Below are 12,731 nucleotides of genomic sequence, written 5' to 3'. Positions count from 1 at the left end.
GCAGTCTGCATACCTGTGGGTATTGCCTAGCTATGTGCTCTCCAGGCAGCAGAACATGCAAGGTCGGGGTTATTTTCTTCCTGAACTTGCTCTGGGCCTCTGAGCCTACACAGCTGTGTGACCTTAAGATTGTGTTCCTATGGTGACTTTGGTGAGGGTGAGAATGAGAAACGGCTTCTCACCAGGGTTTCTTGGGCCTTAGAAGAGGCAACAGTGAGTACCTTGGCCCTTCAGGAAGTTGCAGTCTGGGTGTAAGGAGTTCCATAAAGAAAGCCCCTGCAGCTCTGTTCAGAGAGACTGAGGGCCCTGTAGTGCACAGGGAGTTTGAAGGGGTTCTCTCCCAAGACACTGCACTGTGGTTAGCAGGAGTATCTTCCTGAGTAATGCCTGTCCAGACCTGAGCTGCTTACTCTCGCTAGGTCTTCCCTGCTCCTGCTGTCCAGCTGATTGCAATAGGCAAACAGTTAGGGGCTCTTCAAACATTCTTTTGGAATGTTGTTAAGTAAGAAGAAGCAGGATTGAGGACAGTAGTCTTTGTAAATGATAACAGAGGAAACAGGGCACCTGACTGTCAGAGGGAGAAAGTGCAGGCTGATAGGAGGTAAGCCCCCTCAATTCCCTTCCTCATGCCCCTAGATGTGCTGCTGACAGTCTCTAACTGTTTCCTGCTTCTCTAGAATGGGTCTGGCTGACAACTGTGGCTTTGGTCACTCTGAGAGATGGCCTGGGCCCTAATGTAGCCTTTGACAGCTTGCCCATGGTGGCTATCCAGCCCTCCTGTCTTCAGTCTGCCACAGAGCATTGAACACAGCTCTGCTTTGGTAATAGTCTGATACTTGAAAATAGTTGATTCGTTTATTCTGTCCAATTTTATAATTGTTAATGGCAGAAGTTTAATAACCTGTTTTCCCACCTCTGCTGTCCTGGAACCCATGACCTTGCAGGGGATACCAGGGAGCTGGCTTATACCCTGCCCCACCCACTCTGCACACCACAGCTTCATGTAGAGGGAGCAGTGTGGCAGCAGAATCTTTGTGGAGGAAAGAGCAAAAGATAGGGCAGGAATGGGCTGGGATTGTAGCCATAGTGGAAGAGCTCTTGCCTAGCACATGTGAGGCCCTGGGTTTGATCCTCAGCACCATATAAAAATAAATAACTAATTGTTTCCAAAAAACAATAAATAATGACAAGAAAAAATTGGGGGCACATTTGCAAACCAAAGAATGTTCTTTCTTTATCAGACAGTGGACAGCCACATAGATGTTGTTTAGCAAGAGTTCAGTAAAAATGAGGAAAATAATTTAGCAGTGCAAAATTAAAGAAAAGGGAAGGAGGAAGAGTCAGCGAAGCAAATCAGTAAGCAGATCACACTGCCATCCTCCAGAGGAGGAAGACCTGGCTGGAGATGCACTCACAATCCTCAGGAGGTAGGTGGACAGATGTGAGGAGAGATAATGACAGACGCCCATGGGCCTGGATTTTGGAGCTGAGGAAAGGAGCCAAGGTGGCATCAAGGTCTCAGCCAATGTGACAGGAATTGGAGCCCACGAGTGGAAATTGACCTGTGAGGAGCACACGCAGGTGTGGGAGGGTATATTGTTCGGCAGTGTCTGTCTGAGGACACATATTTGTGCGTGTTGCTGCTGCGTGTCCTTTCTAGAGTCGGCGGGCTAAGCAGATGCAGGCGGCCCTGAGGAAGAGTAAGCAAACAGTAATTTTATTAGAATGATGGGATCCTAAGTGATTTTTCTCTACTTTCCAAATTTTTGTAATGTGGTAATAATAGCTTTATAATGAAAAAATTTTGTAATAAAAAAAATATGAGGTGCCAGAAATCACAGGCTGCCCAGTAGCCCACTGCACCAGGTGATCAGACACCTTCCATCTGCTCAGCGTCCCACATTCCAGAGGGGCAGTTGACATCTGTTCGTTTGGCAAGGCCACTGTAAAGGACATGGGAAAGAAGCCAGGGAAGACTCGGGAAAGGCCTCAGGTGGCCAGTCAAGCGTTTTTATGGTGGCACTTATACAGTTGGCCTTTGTGACAGCAGTTTCTGCCAGGGCCATTTATCCAGGGAGATGAAAAGTGAAAAGTCAATTCCAGTTTGGATTGGGGTAAGGTTGGCTAAGTTTGGTTTCCGTTAGTTACCAGTTTATGTCAATTCTTGCTTAGAGGAAAGTGTTCAGTGTTTGAAAAAGAAAGTAATGTTTTCTGGGCATACTTATATCATCTATAGCCGTGCTTATTTAAAGAAATACCATATAAAAGCTCTACTTTTCTTTGGTCCTGTTGAAGTCATCAAAGTGACTATGTTGTGAAAAATGAAATGCACAGATATGCAGAGTATACCTAGTCTTCATTCTCCTTTTCCATGGAGTTCAGATGTATTCCCAGGACTTTAGCATTATCTCTTATCAAGTGCAAGATGTGGATGATCAACTCCAAAAAATGCAATGGCCTACTTGTTCTCCAGTGTTCACCAGTACATTGCAATCAGCTTGAAGGCCAAGGAGCGGGTGCTACCAACGCTTTGAAAGGAATTCTGCCAGTCCCTGACCTGTGATTCTTGCCCCCTTTTCAGCCTATAAATACCCTTGAGGGGAATAAATACTACCATGAGCATTATCTAGCAATGTGGAATATTTCATTTTTGCTCAAAGAAAATATTTAGTAATAAGAGTTGTGTTATACTACCATGAGCATTATCCAGCAATGTGGAATATTTCATTTTTGCTCAAAGAAAATACTTAGTAATAAGAGTTGTGTTATAATGATAACCTAGAATCTAAGACAGTAAATCCCACAGTTCAGTGTTTTATGATTATTTTAACAGATCACTTGCAACACACCTCACGGTTGACCTCACCCCTCAAGTGTGGGAATGCCACAGTTGTCAGATCACTCTCTGTTTTTTGAATTACCTCCATAGCATTTACTTATTGAATATCCAGATTGCATTTGAACTTTCTACCTTAAAGGCAAACCATTCTGCCTTGAGGTTTCTTAGGAAACCTTTCCCTGTGATGATCTGAAATATTGCTGTCTTCCTGTAATTTTTCACCCATTAGTCCCAAGTGTGGTCATCAGGCAGTCCCTGTAGAACAAATCTAGTATCTCATATAAAAACCCTTCAGATACTAGAAAACTGGTATCTTATATCTTCTGAACTATAGCTTCTCAGCTAAATATCCTAAATATTCTTCCATGTCTTGTAGCTCCTGAAGTGTGAGTCCATTCCCCATGTCATGGATTCACTCCTGCCTTTATGAAGTCTGAAGCACATCGAGGCCTACAGGCTCTAGCCTAAACAGTTCCTCCTTGTTGGTCAGAATCGGGGCTAGGGTAATAGCTACTGTTTTAGTCAGCTCTTTCACTCCTCTGACCAAAATACTTGACAAGAATGATTTTAGAGGAGAAAAAGTTTATTTGCGGCTCAGGGTTTCAGAGGTCTTAGTCCTTAGACAGCTAACTCCATTGCTCTGGATCCAAGATACAGCAGAATATCATGGTGGAAGAGTGTGGTGGAGGAAAGTGGCTCAGAACATGGGCACCAGGAAGCAGAGAGTTCTGCTCTCCAGGGTAAAAATATGTAACTCCCCGGCAGGCCTTCAGTTAATTCATTCCACTGGATTAATGACCTGATGAGGTCAAGGCTCTCATAACCCAGTCATTTCCCCTCTAAACTTTCTGGCATTGTCTCACATTTGGGGAACACCTCATATCTAAACCATAACAGCTACCCATTCTGTTCAGTTAACAAGTATTTTTGCTTTGCTGTAGTCTCATAGAGGAAGTTGTCAGCTACACAAGTCAAGACCTTCATTCAGCTTTTGGTTGGTTCAGCCCCCCAACGATCCTACAGGAAATTGAAGTCCACTTTTCCATCATCTTGCTTCTCTGATGTTTTGTTCTCTAGTGTGTGCTGTGCCACTGAACACAGAAGGGTAATCCTGGCTAGGCCTCAGGTATGAGTGAGTGGCAAGGGTGAGTAGCTGCTAATGGGTTGGGTTTCTGTTTGAGGTAATGAAAATGTTCTGGGATTAGATAGTTGATAGTTGCATGTTTTATGAGTATGCTAAAAACTACCGAGTAAATGAATGATGAATGAATGAGAAGAAAATGAATAATCTGAATCCACTCATCCTTAAGGCTTAGAGTTTACAGCTAACCCACTGTTTGTCAGGGTCTTGATAGCATGCCTGTCTGGGTATCTACAGCCACATCCCTCTTGCCTGCCTCTCTTCTGGCTGCTTTCCTCTCTGGACCATCCCTTCCCTGCAGTCCTTCATTTCCTGCTCTGCAGCCTTTGTACTTGCCTTTCCTTTGGCCTGGGGGGCACCTGTGGCTGAGCCACATTAGGATCTGATTGATCACTTTCTCAGGAAGGTGTTCTCAGCCTTTCCCTATGGAGTCCTACCTCCTAGCCACCCTCCCTGCTTGTTTGCTGGTCATTTACTCCCGTGCTCTTGATTCACTCCTTTTGTTCCTTATTCCTGTGCCACTCAGGATGAGTCCTCTGAGAGTCTGTGCTGGGGTTTGCAGCACCCAAGAGTGCAGGGACTTCTCGGGCAGAGGGCAGTGCTGCGAAGTCCCTGGGATGACAAAAGTGTGGTGTTTTGGAGGGAAACACACACACACACACACACAAACACAAAAAGCGGTTTGACTGGGTGGTAGATCATGAGGTTCAGCTGGATGGTAGTGGTTGGTAAAGCAGAGATGAGGCCACCAGCTCCTTTGCAGGTGCAGCTGGAGGGCTGGGGTTGATGGCTGGGGAGGCATTTGAGCTGGAGCCCAGCAGCATCCATTTATTCATGAAATATGCACTGAGGGCCAGCCAGACACCATGCTTTGTGCTGGATGTACAGTGGCTAGAGAAACTGGACAGGCTTCCCATCCTCCCCAGTTTACTATTAGTTAACACTAACCATGTGAATGTCAGTATGATCCATTATTTAGATGTGGGGTTGAGATAGGGGCTGGATAGTGATATCTATGTAGACTTGAATAAATCAGAGTAGGCCAAAGCATGGGGAAAAGGACATTTCTGGTGAAGGGAAGAAGGTAAATAAGAGCCCTGAGCTATAAAGGGACTTTGGCACTGGAACAAATCAAAAAGAAAGTGTAGCCAAAATATGGGGGTGAAGAAGGATCCTGTGGCAAGTCAGGAAAAAGTGCACAGGCTCAGGAGGAGTGGGAGTTTGAGAGTGAGCCAGGGCTTTAAGCAGGAGAGAGTCCCAGTCTCCTTCACAGTTTGGAAAGATCACTCTGGCAGCAGGGGACCTGGGTGAGAACAGTGGGGCTCAGTGACCCAGGTGGGAGGCAGGAAGAGAGTGGCCACAGGACATGGCATCTTGCTGCAGAGATCGCAGTGTCTTGCCACATGCTAAGCGAAGGCAGTCCTTATGAAATAGATGGATCATTCCCTGCTCCACGCTGTCCAAGATTGCCTGTCCTTCTGAGGACTAAACTGCTGCTCTCTCAGACTCTCCCACTTCATACCCCACTGTTGCTTTCTGGCCTACTCCAGCCATTGCTCACCTGTTGCCCACAGGCACACCAAGCCACACCTGCCTCACAGCTTTAGCAGGTTTGTTCCCTCACTCCCGTCCCCTTCCTTCCAGATCCCTCACTGCTCAGAAGTCATTCAGGGAGGCCCTTCCTGACCACCCAGTCACTGGCCTGCAGTGGTCTCTGCCCCCTCCCTCTTGGTTTTAGGTGCTTCTTGAGGATCTATCCGACTGGTTGGTGAGCTTTATAGAACAGGGACATCATTTTGTTCACTGCTGAACCCTGGGTGCCTAGAGCACAGTGTGTCCCACATTTGGCATCTATGAAGTGTTTATTCAATGAATGAGTAAAAGAAGTACATTAATAACATTTTGGCTATTGGAAATATTACTCTAGAATGACGTTTGGTTTCTGGCTTGTGTACTGGATGGAAAATAATGCCACTGTCTGTGGTGGGAAAGATAGTAACTCAGGTAAGGACATGTTGACACTGCAGTGCCTGAGTGTCATCCAGGTAGAACTAGCTAGGCAACAAGTAAAAGGTCAGGGCTGGAGATTTGGGAGTCATCAGTGCAGGCACCTGGGACACAGCCTAGGGAAAAGTCACAGGCGTGAGGAAGACCAGCCTGGAGATCTGGAAGAGCTACCCCACAACAGGAATGAGTAGCCCAGTGCAGCAACTGAAAGACAGGTTGGGGGAGATTGGGCCCGAAGCAGAGGATAAGCAAGACAGACAGGTGGAGCAGGCTAGCACAGTGAACCATAAGAACGGCCATAGGGAACATCAATCAAAGAGAAATGGGAAGAGTTCTTGGCTTTGGCAACCGGGGTATCATGGAAGCCCTTGGTGAAACTGGTGTCAGTGACTTAGAAGAGGTCCAGCAGAGGGGGTGGAAAGTCTGGAAATGGAAACCATGAATGCAGATGACTTATTTTGAGAGGCTGGGCTATGAAAATAGGAGAGCAGAAGGACAGGGTCAAAGATGGCTGTTTTCTTTGTGTTTATGATGGAAGAAATTGGAGATGATAGAGAAAAATAGGTTGAAAATATAGGAAGGAGAGCTTGCTTTGCAAGCTAATTGGTCTTGAAGAGATGGAGGGATGAACCCAGAGTCTAATTAGAAAGTAAGGCTAAGAACACCTGATCTTTTGGGACAGAGGTAGGACCCAAGGAATGGGCAACCATTGCTGAGTGCTTATGCCTGACAGTGTCCCCTTGCTCTGTGAACAGGAACCAAAACTCTGTTACGGGGGCTAGGGGAATAGTGGCAAGGATAGAGAGTAACCAGGGACCTGCCAGCCCTAGGCTAGGCACACACTGTTCCGATGTGCCTGGGTTTTGCCCTGTGAAGCCCAGGTGGTAGTAAGATCTTCTCTTCTCAGCCTCCTAGATGTGGAGCACAGACTGCAGGGGTCCAGCTGTGGGTTGCTGGAGGGAGTCCAGGGAGGCCAACTGGACAGGGTCCCCTCTCAGCCTATTTCTTCTCCATACCTACACCTAGTCAACCAAAGTTTCTTTAAAAAAGACAAAGGAAAGAAAGAGTAACCCATAGTCACATTTGATTCCTTTTCCTCTAAGGACTTTTTTTTTATGTGTGTGTGTGTGTGTGTGTGTGGCCTTTTCAATAATTTCTTTATTTCCCTCACTGTTCTTCAGTTATCTTTCCTACATTGTGCACACAAGGATCAGCAGTTCCTTTTCTGCTTGAAATCTGCTTGTGCTACATATCAGGTCTTTTTTATAATTTATTTTTTAGCAAAGCTTTGATGCCAAAGCCCTTTGAGTCTAGTCCTGAGCCTTCTCTCTAATTCCCAGTACCACTTTTATATCCACCCACACAGACACCTACACTGGTGTCTATCCACGGGACTCGGTCTTGCTCCAGGCTTCTGCTTGCTCCTTTCCGTCCCTTTAGTATGCCTTGCCTCCTTGCCTACATCGTCACCTATTGAAATCTACTCAAGAGCAAGATAAACCTCTGTAGAGCTTTCCTTTTCTCCTGGAAGAATGAATTGTTCCTATCTTATCCTATCAGTACATTTTCTTCATGTCTCTAAAGCAGCAATAAACGTCATTACTTCTGGATTTAATTCTCCACTTTGCTTCTTGCCTACGGGCAGGGCATTCCTTGGATATCTCTACATCCTGAGTATCAAGCACACTACCCTGCATTAAAAAAAAAAAGGTTTGGTGTAGTCAGGTCTAACCAGAAAACCTACTATATTCTTCTACCATACTTTCCTTCCTTTTCCTATTTCTTGACTTGCCCTTTTTATTTCCACTGTTCTTTTATCCTTAAGTTTGTGGTTGCCTATGTGTATATATTCTGACCCACAAGCCAACTGCTTTATCTTCTAAAACAAGTTTGTTTCTTTGGAATTGGGCATACTTTTTCCTTCATTCAAGTCTTTGATTCGTCTGTCATGTCTATCACGACCTATCAGGTCATACAATTCTGTTTTACATGTATGCTCTCTATTCCTCCAGCTTGGTGAATTGGGCTCACTTCTTCCCCAGGAGCCTCCTGTATGACCTACTCCGTTTTTCTCTTTTCATGCCTACATCCTTCCACAGAAACTCATGTCTTGATTTTCTCTTGTCATTTTTTTTTAACTCTTGTCTGTATCCTTTCCGTCTCCAAATGAAATAAATGCTAATTTAATACATTCTGGTCAGAGAACATATTATTTTCTTCCTTTTAAATAAATGAATGAAGCTTGTCTTATGGCCCAGTATGTTTTTCTTGGTAAATATTCCATGTGTGCTTGAAAAGAATGTATTCTATTTATTGTTGAACACAGAGTTTGGTAAGTGTCTACACAGACAAGTTGGGACAGTGTTGTTCCACTCTTCTGTATTGATGTTCTATCTACATGCCCTATAAGTTAATTGCGAAAGGAATGTTGAAATTTCCAACTATAATTTAGGATTTCATTTATTTTTCCTGTTCTGTTGATTTATACCTAATTTACTTTGAAGTACTATTATTAAGTGTATACATATTTAGAAGTATTGTATCTTCTTGATATTCTACCTTTTTAATATTTATTTTTTAGTTGTCGATACCTTTATTTTATTTATTTATTTATGTTTATGTGGTGCTGAGGGTTGAACCCAGGCCCTCACCCATGCTGGGCAAGTACTCCACCACTGAGCCACAGCCTCAACTACCTTTTTGTCACTATGAAATATGCCATTTTTATCTCCGACATCTACTTTGAGATAATACAGCCACTCCAGCTCTCTAATGACTGTGTGCATTTTATATCATTTCCCAATCCAATCTTTCACTTTTATCTTTTTGTAAACTTCATTGGATTTTATGGGGAAGTTGAGATCAAGGGGGGGGTCTAGGGTATAATCCATCCTTTCACTTTTAAATGGGTTCTTTTTTTTTTTTTTTTTTAGTGTTGCCAAAAGAACATTTTTTTATTAGTTGCTCAAAACATTACAGTGATCTTGACATATCATATATTATACATTTGATTCAAATGGGGTATGAATTCTTATTTTTCCCACGTGTACAAATTGCAGGATCACACTGGTTATACAGCCACGTTTATACATACAGCCATACTAGTGTCTGTCATATTCTGCTGCCTTCCTATCCCCCCTCCCCTTTCCTCCCCTCCCATCACCTCTCTCTATCCCATCTACTGTAACTCATTTCTCTCTCTCTCTTTTTTTTTCCCTTCCCCCTCACATCCTCTTATATGTAATTTTGTATAACAACAAGGGTCTCCTTCCATCTTCCATGCAATTTCCCTTCTCTCTCCCTTTCCCTCCCACCTCTCGTCCCTGTTTAATGGTAATCTTCTTCTCATGCTCTTCCTCCCTGCTCTGTTTTGAGTCACCCCGTTCTTCTGTTGAAATTTTATATCTTATAGTTCTCTTTATCCAATCTATTTTTGCTATTTAGTTCACAGTTTTAGACTGCACTTAATTTAATTTAAGGTATACAGTTGGGTACAGTTTTCTTGCTGTTACTTATGTTTCATATTATTCTTTGTTCCTTTTTTTCTTCTTTTGAATTGGGTATTTTAGCCCAGGGTATGTTCATTAAAATGTGATGAGTGGTATTTCAAAATGCTCCGAGGTTTGAAGAAGTGTAAAATAAATTCCTAGTAAAATTGCTATGAGGAGGACTTAATTCATGTGTTTCTGAGTGAGAGGATGGGCTCAAGTAATCGAGACTCCCCGAGCTAGTTAAGACTGAGGTGTTGAGTAGTGGGACCTCTAGTGGGTTGAGACTCCTCCTAATGCAGGGGTTGTGGCTAAGCTCAAGTGACAGAAGCCTCAGAAAAATCCTGCAAAGAAGACTTCTGATATAATAAATAGATTATGCCATACTGAAATACTTTTTGGACAAGTAATGTGTGGTGACCTTGAAATGTGCCTTCTCCTACCATGTATCATCATTAGCAGCATATTGTTGTTGAGTTGGTTAATAAACAGGGCTACTAGAGTTACTAAGTGAAAGCAAAATCATGTTGCTACGCCAGATGCCAGAAGAAGAGCTGGTGATATTCCTATTAGTGCTTAGGGGCTTGCATTAGTTTACATTATAGGCATGAGTTGGGCGGGTCGTTAGTTATTATCATGTAAGTGTCAACTAATTAGGAATGTAAATGTGTAAGTTTGAATTGAAGCCACAGCAAATTCAAGTGATAGTATAATCAAAATAACAAATTTAATTAGAGGATTTGAACATTAGCACTAATGTGATTCCTCCACTAAGTGTGTAAGCAGGCGGCTGGCCATACTATCAGCTGTTAATCAGACAGCTACACTATACATTGAATAAAAAGCCTGCTCATCTCAATAATCACTCATATTTGGATTAGTGGAATTGGTGTTCCTTGAGGTAGAAAGTAGCTAATGTTGATGAAATTCAGTGATTACTGCCTGTTATGATTTTGGTACTAGCTGTTCCCCCAAAGCTCATGTGTGAGACAGCATAAGAAAGTTCACAGGTGAAATGATAGGGTTATAAGAGCCTTACCTAATCAGTAAGTTAATCCACTGCTACAGATTATCTGGGTGGTAACTGTAGGCAGGTGTAGGATTTGGAGGAGGCGGGTCTCTGGGGGCATGCCTTTGAGATATATATATATATATATATATATATATATATATATATATATATATATATGTATATATATATATTTTATCCCTGGTTTACGGAGCCATCTCTCTACTTCTTGGTGTCCATGCCCTGAGCTGCTTTCCTCCACCACACCCTTCCGACCTGATGTTCTGCCTCACCTTAGACCCAGAGCAATGGAGTCAGCTGTCTGTGGACTGAGACTTCTGAAACTGTGAGCCCCAAATAAACTTTTCCTCCTTTAAAATTGTTCTTGTCAGGTCTTTGGTCACAGCAGTGAAAAAAGCTGACAAAAACACTGCCCCTCTTCATAATGCAATAGCTGTACCTAAATTTATTGATAGCTGAGTGGTTGTATATGGATGAGGTAGTAGTCCTTGTAGGTTTGATGAGCCAATAAACATAATAAGTGATATTAATATTAATAATAAGTTTCATCTTTTAATATTACGTAATATTTGTTTAAGTACAAGTTGAGCTAATCGTTGTTGCAAAGAGATGTCAGCCATCAATCAAGTTCTCAGAAGTGGAGAATATAATGTTGGGAAATGAGAGATTAGAATAATAACAGTTAACACTGTTATCATAGTGAAAGAGGCAAATAGATTTTCATTCATTTTTTTTCTCAAGGAGGTTTTTATTATAGTGTTTCAATGTTTTTTGATGGTTGATTTAGAGGATAGATATGTCGAGATTTTTGACTGGAAGAGAATAGTTCTAGGATTATGGATATAATAGTAATCATATCAATGTTTCTCATTATGGCCTCTCATTTTGGAGAGATTTATATTCTCATCCTTTAATTTAAAAGGTTAATGTTGTAATAGCTTCATAATGATATTATAATATCGATGCTGATCAGTTTCTGAAGTGTTTTAATGGGACTAGTTCAAGAACAGTGGGTATGAAGCTGTGGTGTGACCCACACACTTCTGAGCATTGCCTGTGACGCAGATGATCACATGCATGTTGTGGTTGCTTGATGGAGGCATTCTGGAATTGCCTCAGTCTTAGCCCTATTGACAGGACAGCTTATGAGTGCAGCACATCTTTGAATAAAATCAATATGTGAATTGATATTTCTATTGATAATAATACTTGATTACTACTTCAGGTAGTTGTAATTCTCCTGGTTTTACATCTACTGTGTGGACTATGTAAGAATTAAGGTTTAAATCTTCATAATTTGTGTATCATAGCTTGTGTATCATAGCTTCAATATCATTGATGGCCAGTGGTTTTTACAGTTAAGTGGATTAATTTCATCTACTACATGTAGGATTTATAAGGTTAGTAAAGCAATTAAAATTTAATAATAACTGACAGGATTATTCATGCTGTTTCCATCTCCTGAGCATCTGTGGTGCTTGTTCAAGTTAATTTAGTCGTAAATATAAGTGAAATAATATAGCAGGTTAAGGAACTAATTAAGAACATAATTATTAAGGTATAATCATGAAAACAAAGTAGTTCTTCCATATGGGTGATGTTGTATCTCAGAATCCTTCTGGAAAGAGGTGTGCCATAAAGATATACAGGGGTTTTACCTATAAATTAACTTTGACAAAGTTAGGTAATGATTTTAGTAATATCTTACTTATACAGAAAGTCATAAGGGTTATGGACTGGCTTGAAACCAGCTACAATGGAGATTTAATTCCTTCCTTTTTTACTTTAATAAATTAGGTTCTGCAAATGTATGATAAGGTAGTACTCAGCCAAGAAGTAACTGTAAGTTTGTAATAAAGAGTTTTACTACCCAGACTTCTTGTTTTAAGCAAAAGCTTCTCAGATTATGAAAATTATTATTACTACAACTATAAGAGAAATGAGCTTATAGCTGATACTGTATTTTATGGTGTAAATGTGCCTGAGTAATCAGAGAATCTCATGGTGTACCTGATAACTCAAGGAAGTGTTATGGAAACTCCCACAAACATAATGGTAAGGTGAATCTCTGCTCATATAGAGTCAAGTATTTAATTTGAAAATAGTGGGAATCAAGGCACAAATCCTCCTATAATTGCAAAATCTGCTCCCACATACATAAAACAAGATGAAAATGAATAATAAAATAATATGTTGTGGAAGACAACGCTTGGAAGGCTGATGTCT

The 12,731-nt window shown here is 41.8% G+C and overlaps 1 protein-coding gene across 9 annotated transcripts in view; it reads left to right on the top strand.

Annotated features, from left to right (window-relative positions):
* Nucleotides 1–12,731, top strand: part of Dis3l2 (DIS3 like 3'-5' exoribonuclease 2) — a 332,047-nt gene that overhangs the window by 205,214 nt on the left and 114,102 nt on the right. The window lies entirely within an intron of this gene.

The sequence above is a fragment of the Marmota flaviventris genome, chromosome 11, assembly GCF_047511675.1.
Source record: "Marmota flaviventris isolate mMarFla1 chromosome 11, mMarFla1.hap1, whole genome shotgun sequence".
NCBI classification, from domain to species: domain Eukaryota; kingdom Metazoa; phylum Chordata; class Mammalia; order Rodentia; family Sciuridae; genus Marmota; species Marmota flaviventris.
The sequence above is the reverse complement of the archived record's forward strand: the minus strand, read 5'-3'. Positions and strand labels throughout refer to the sequence as shown.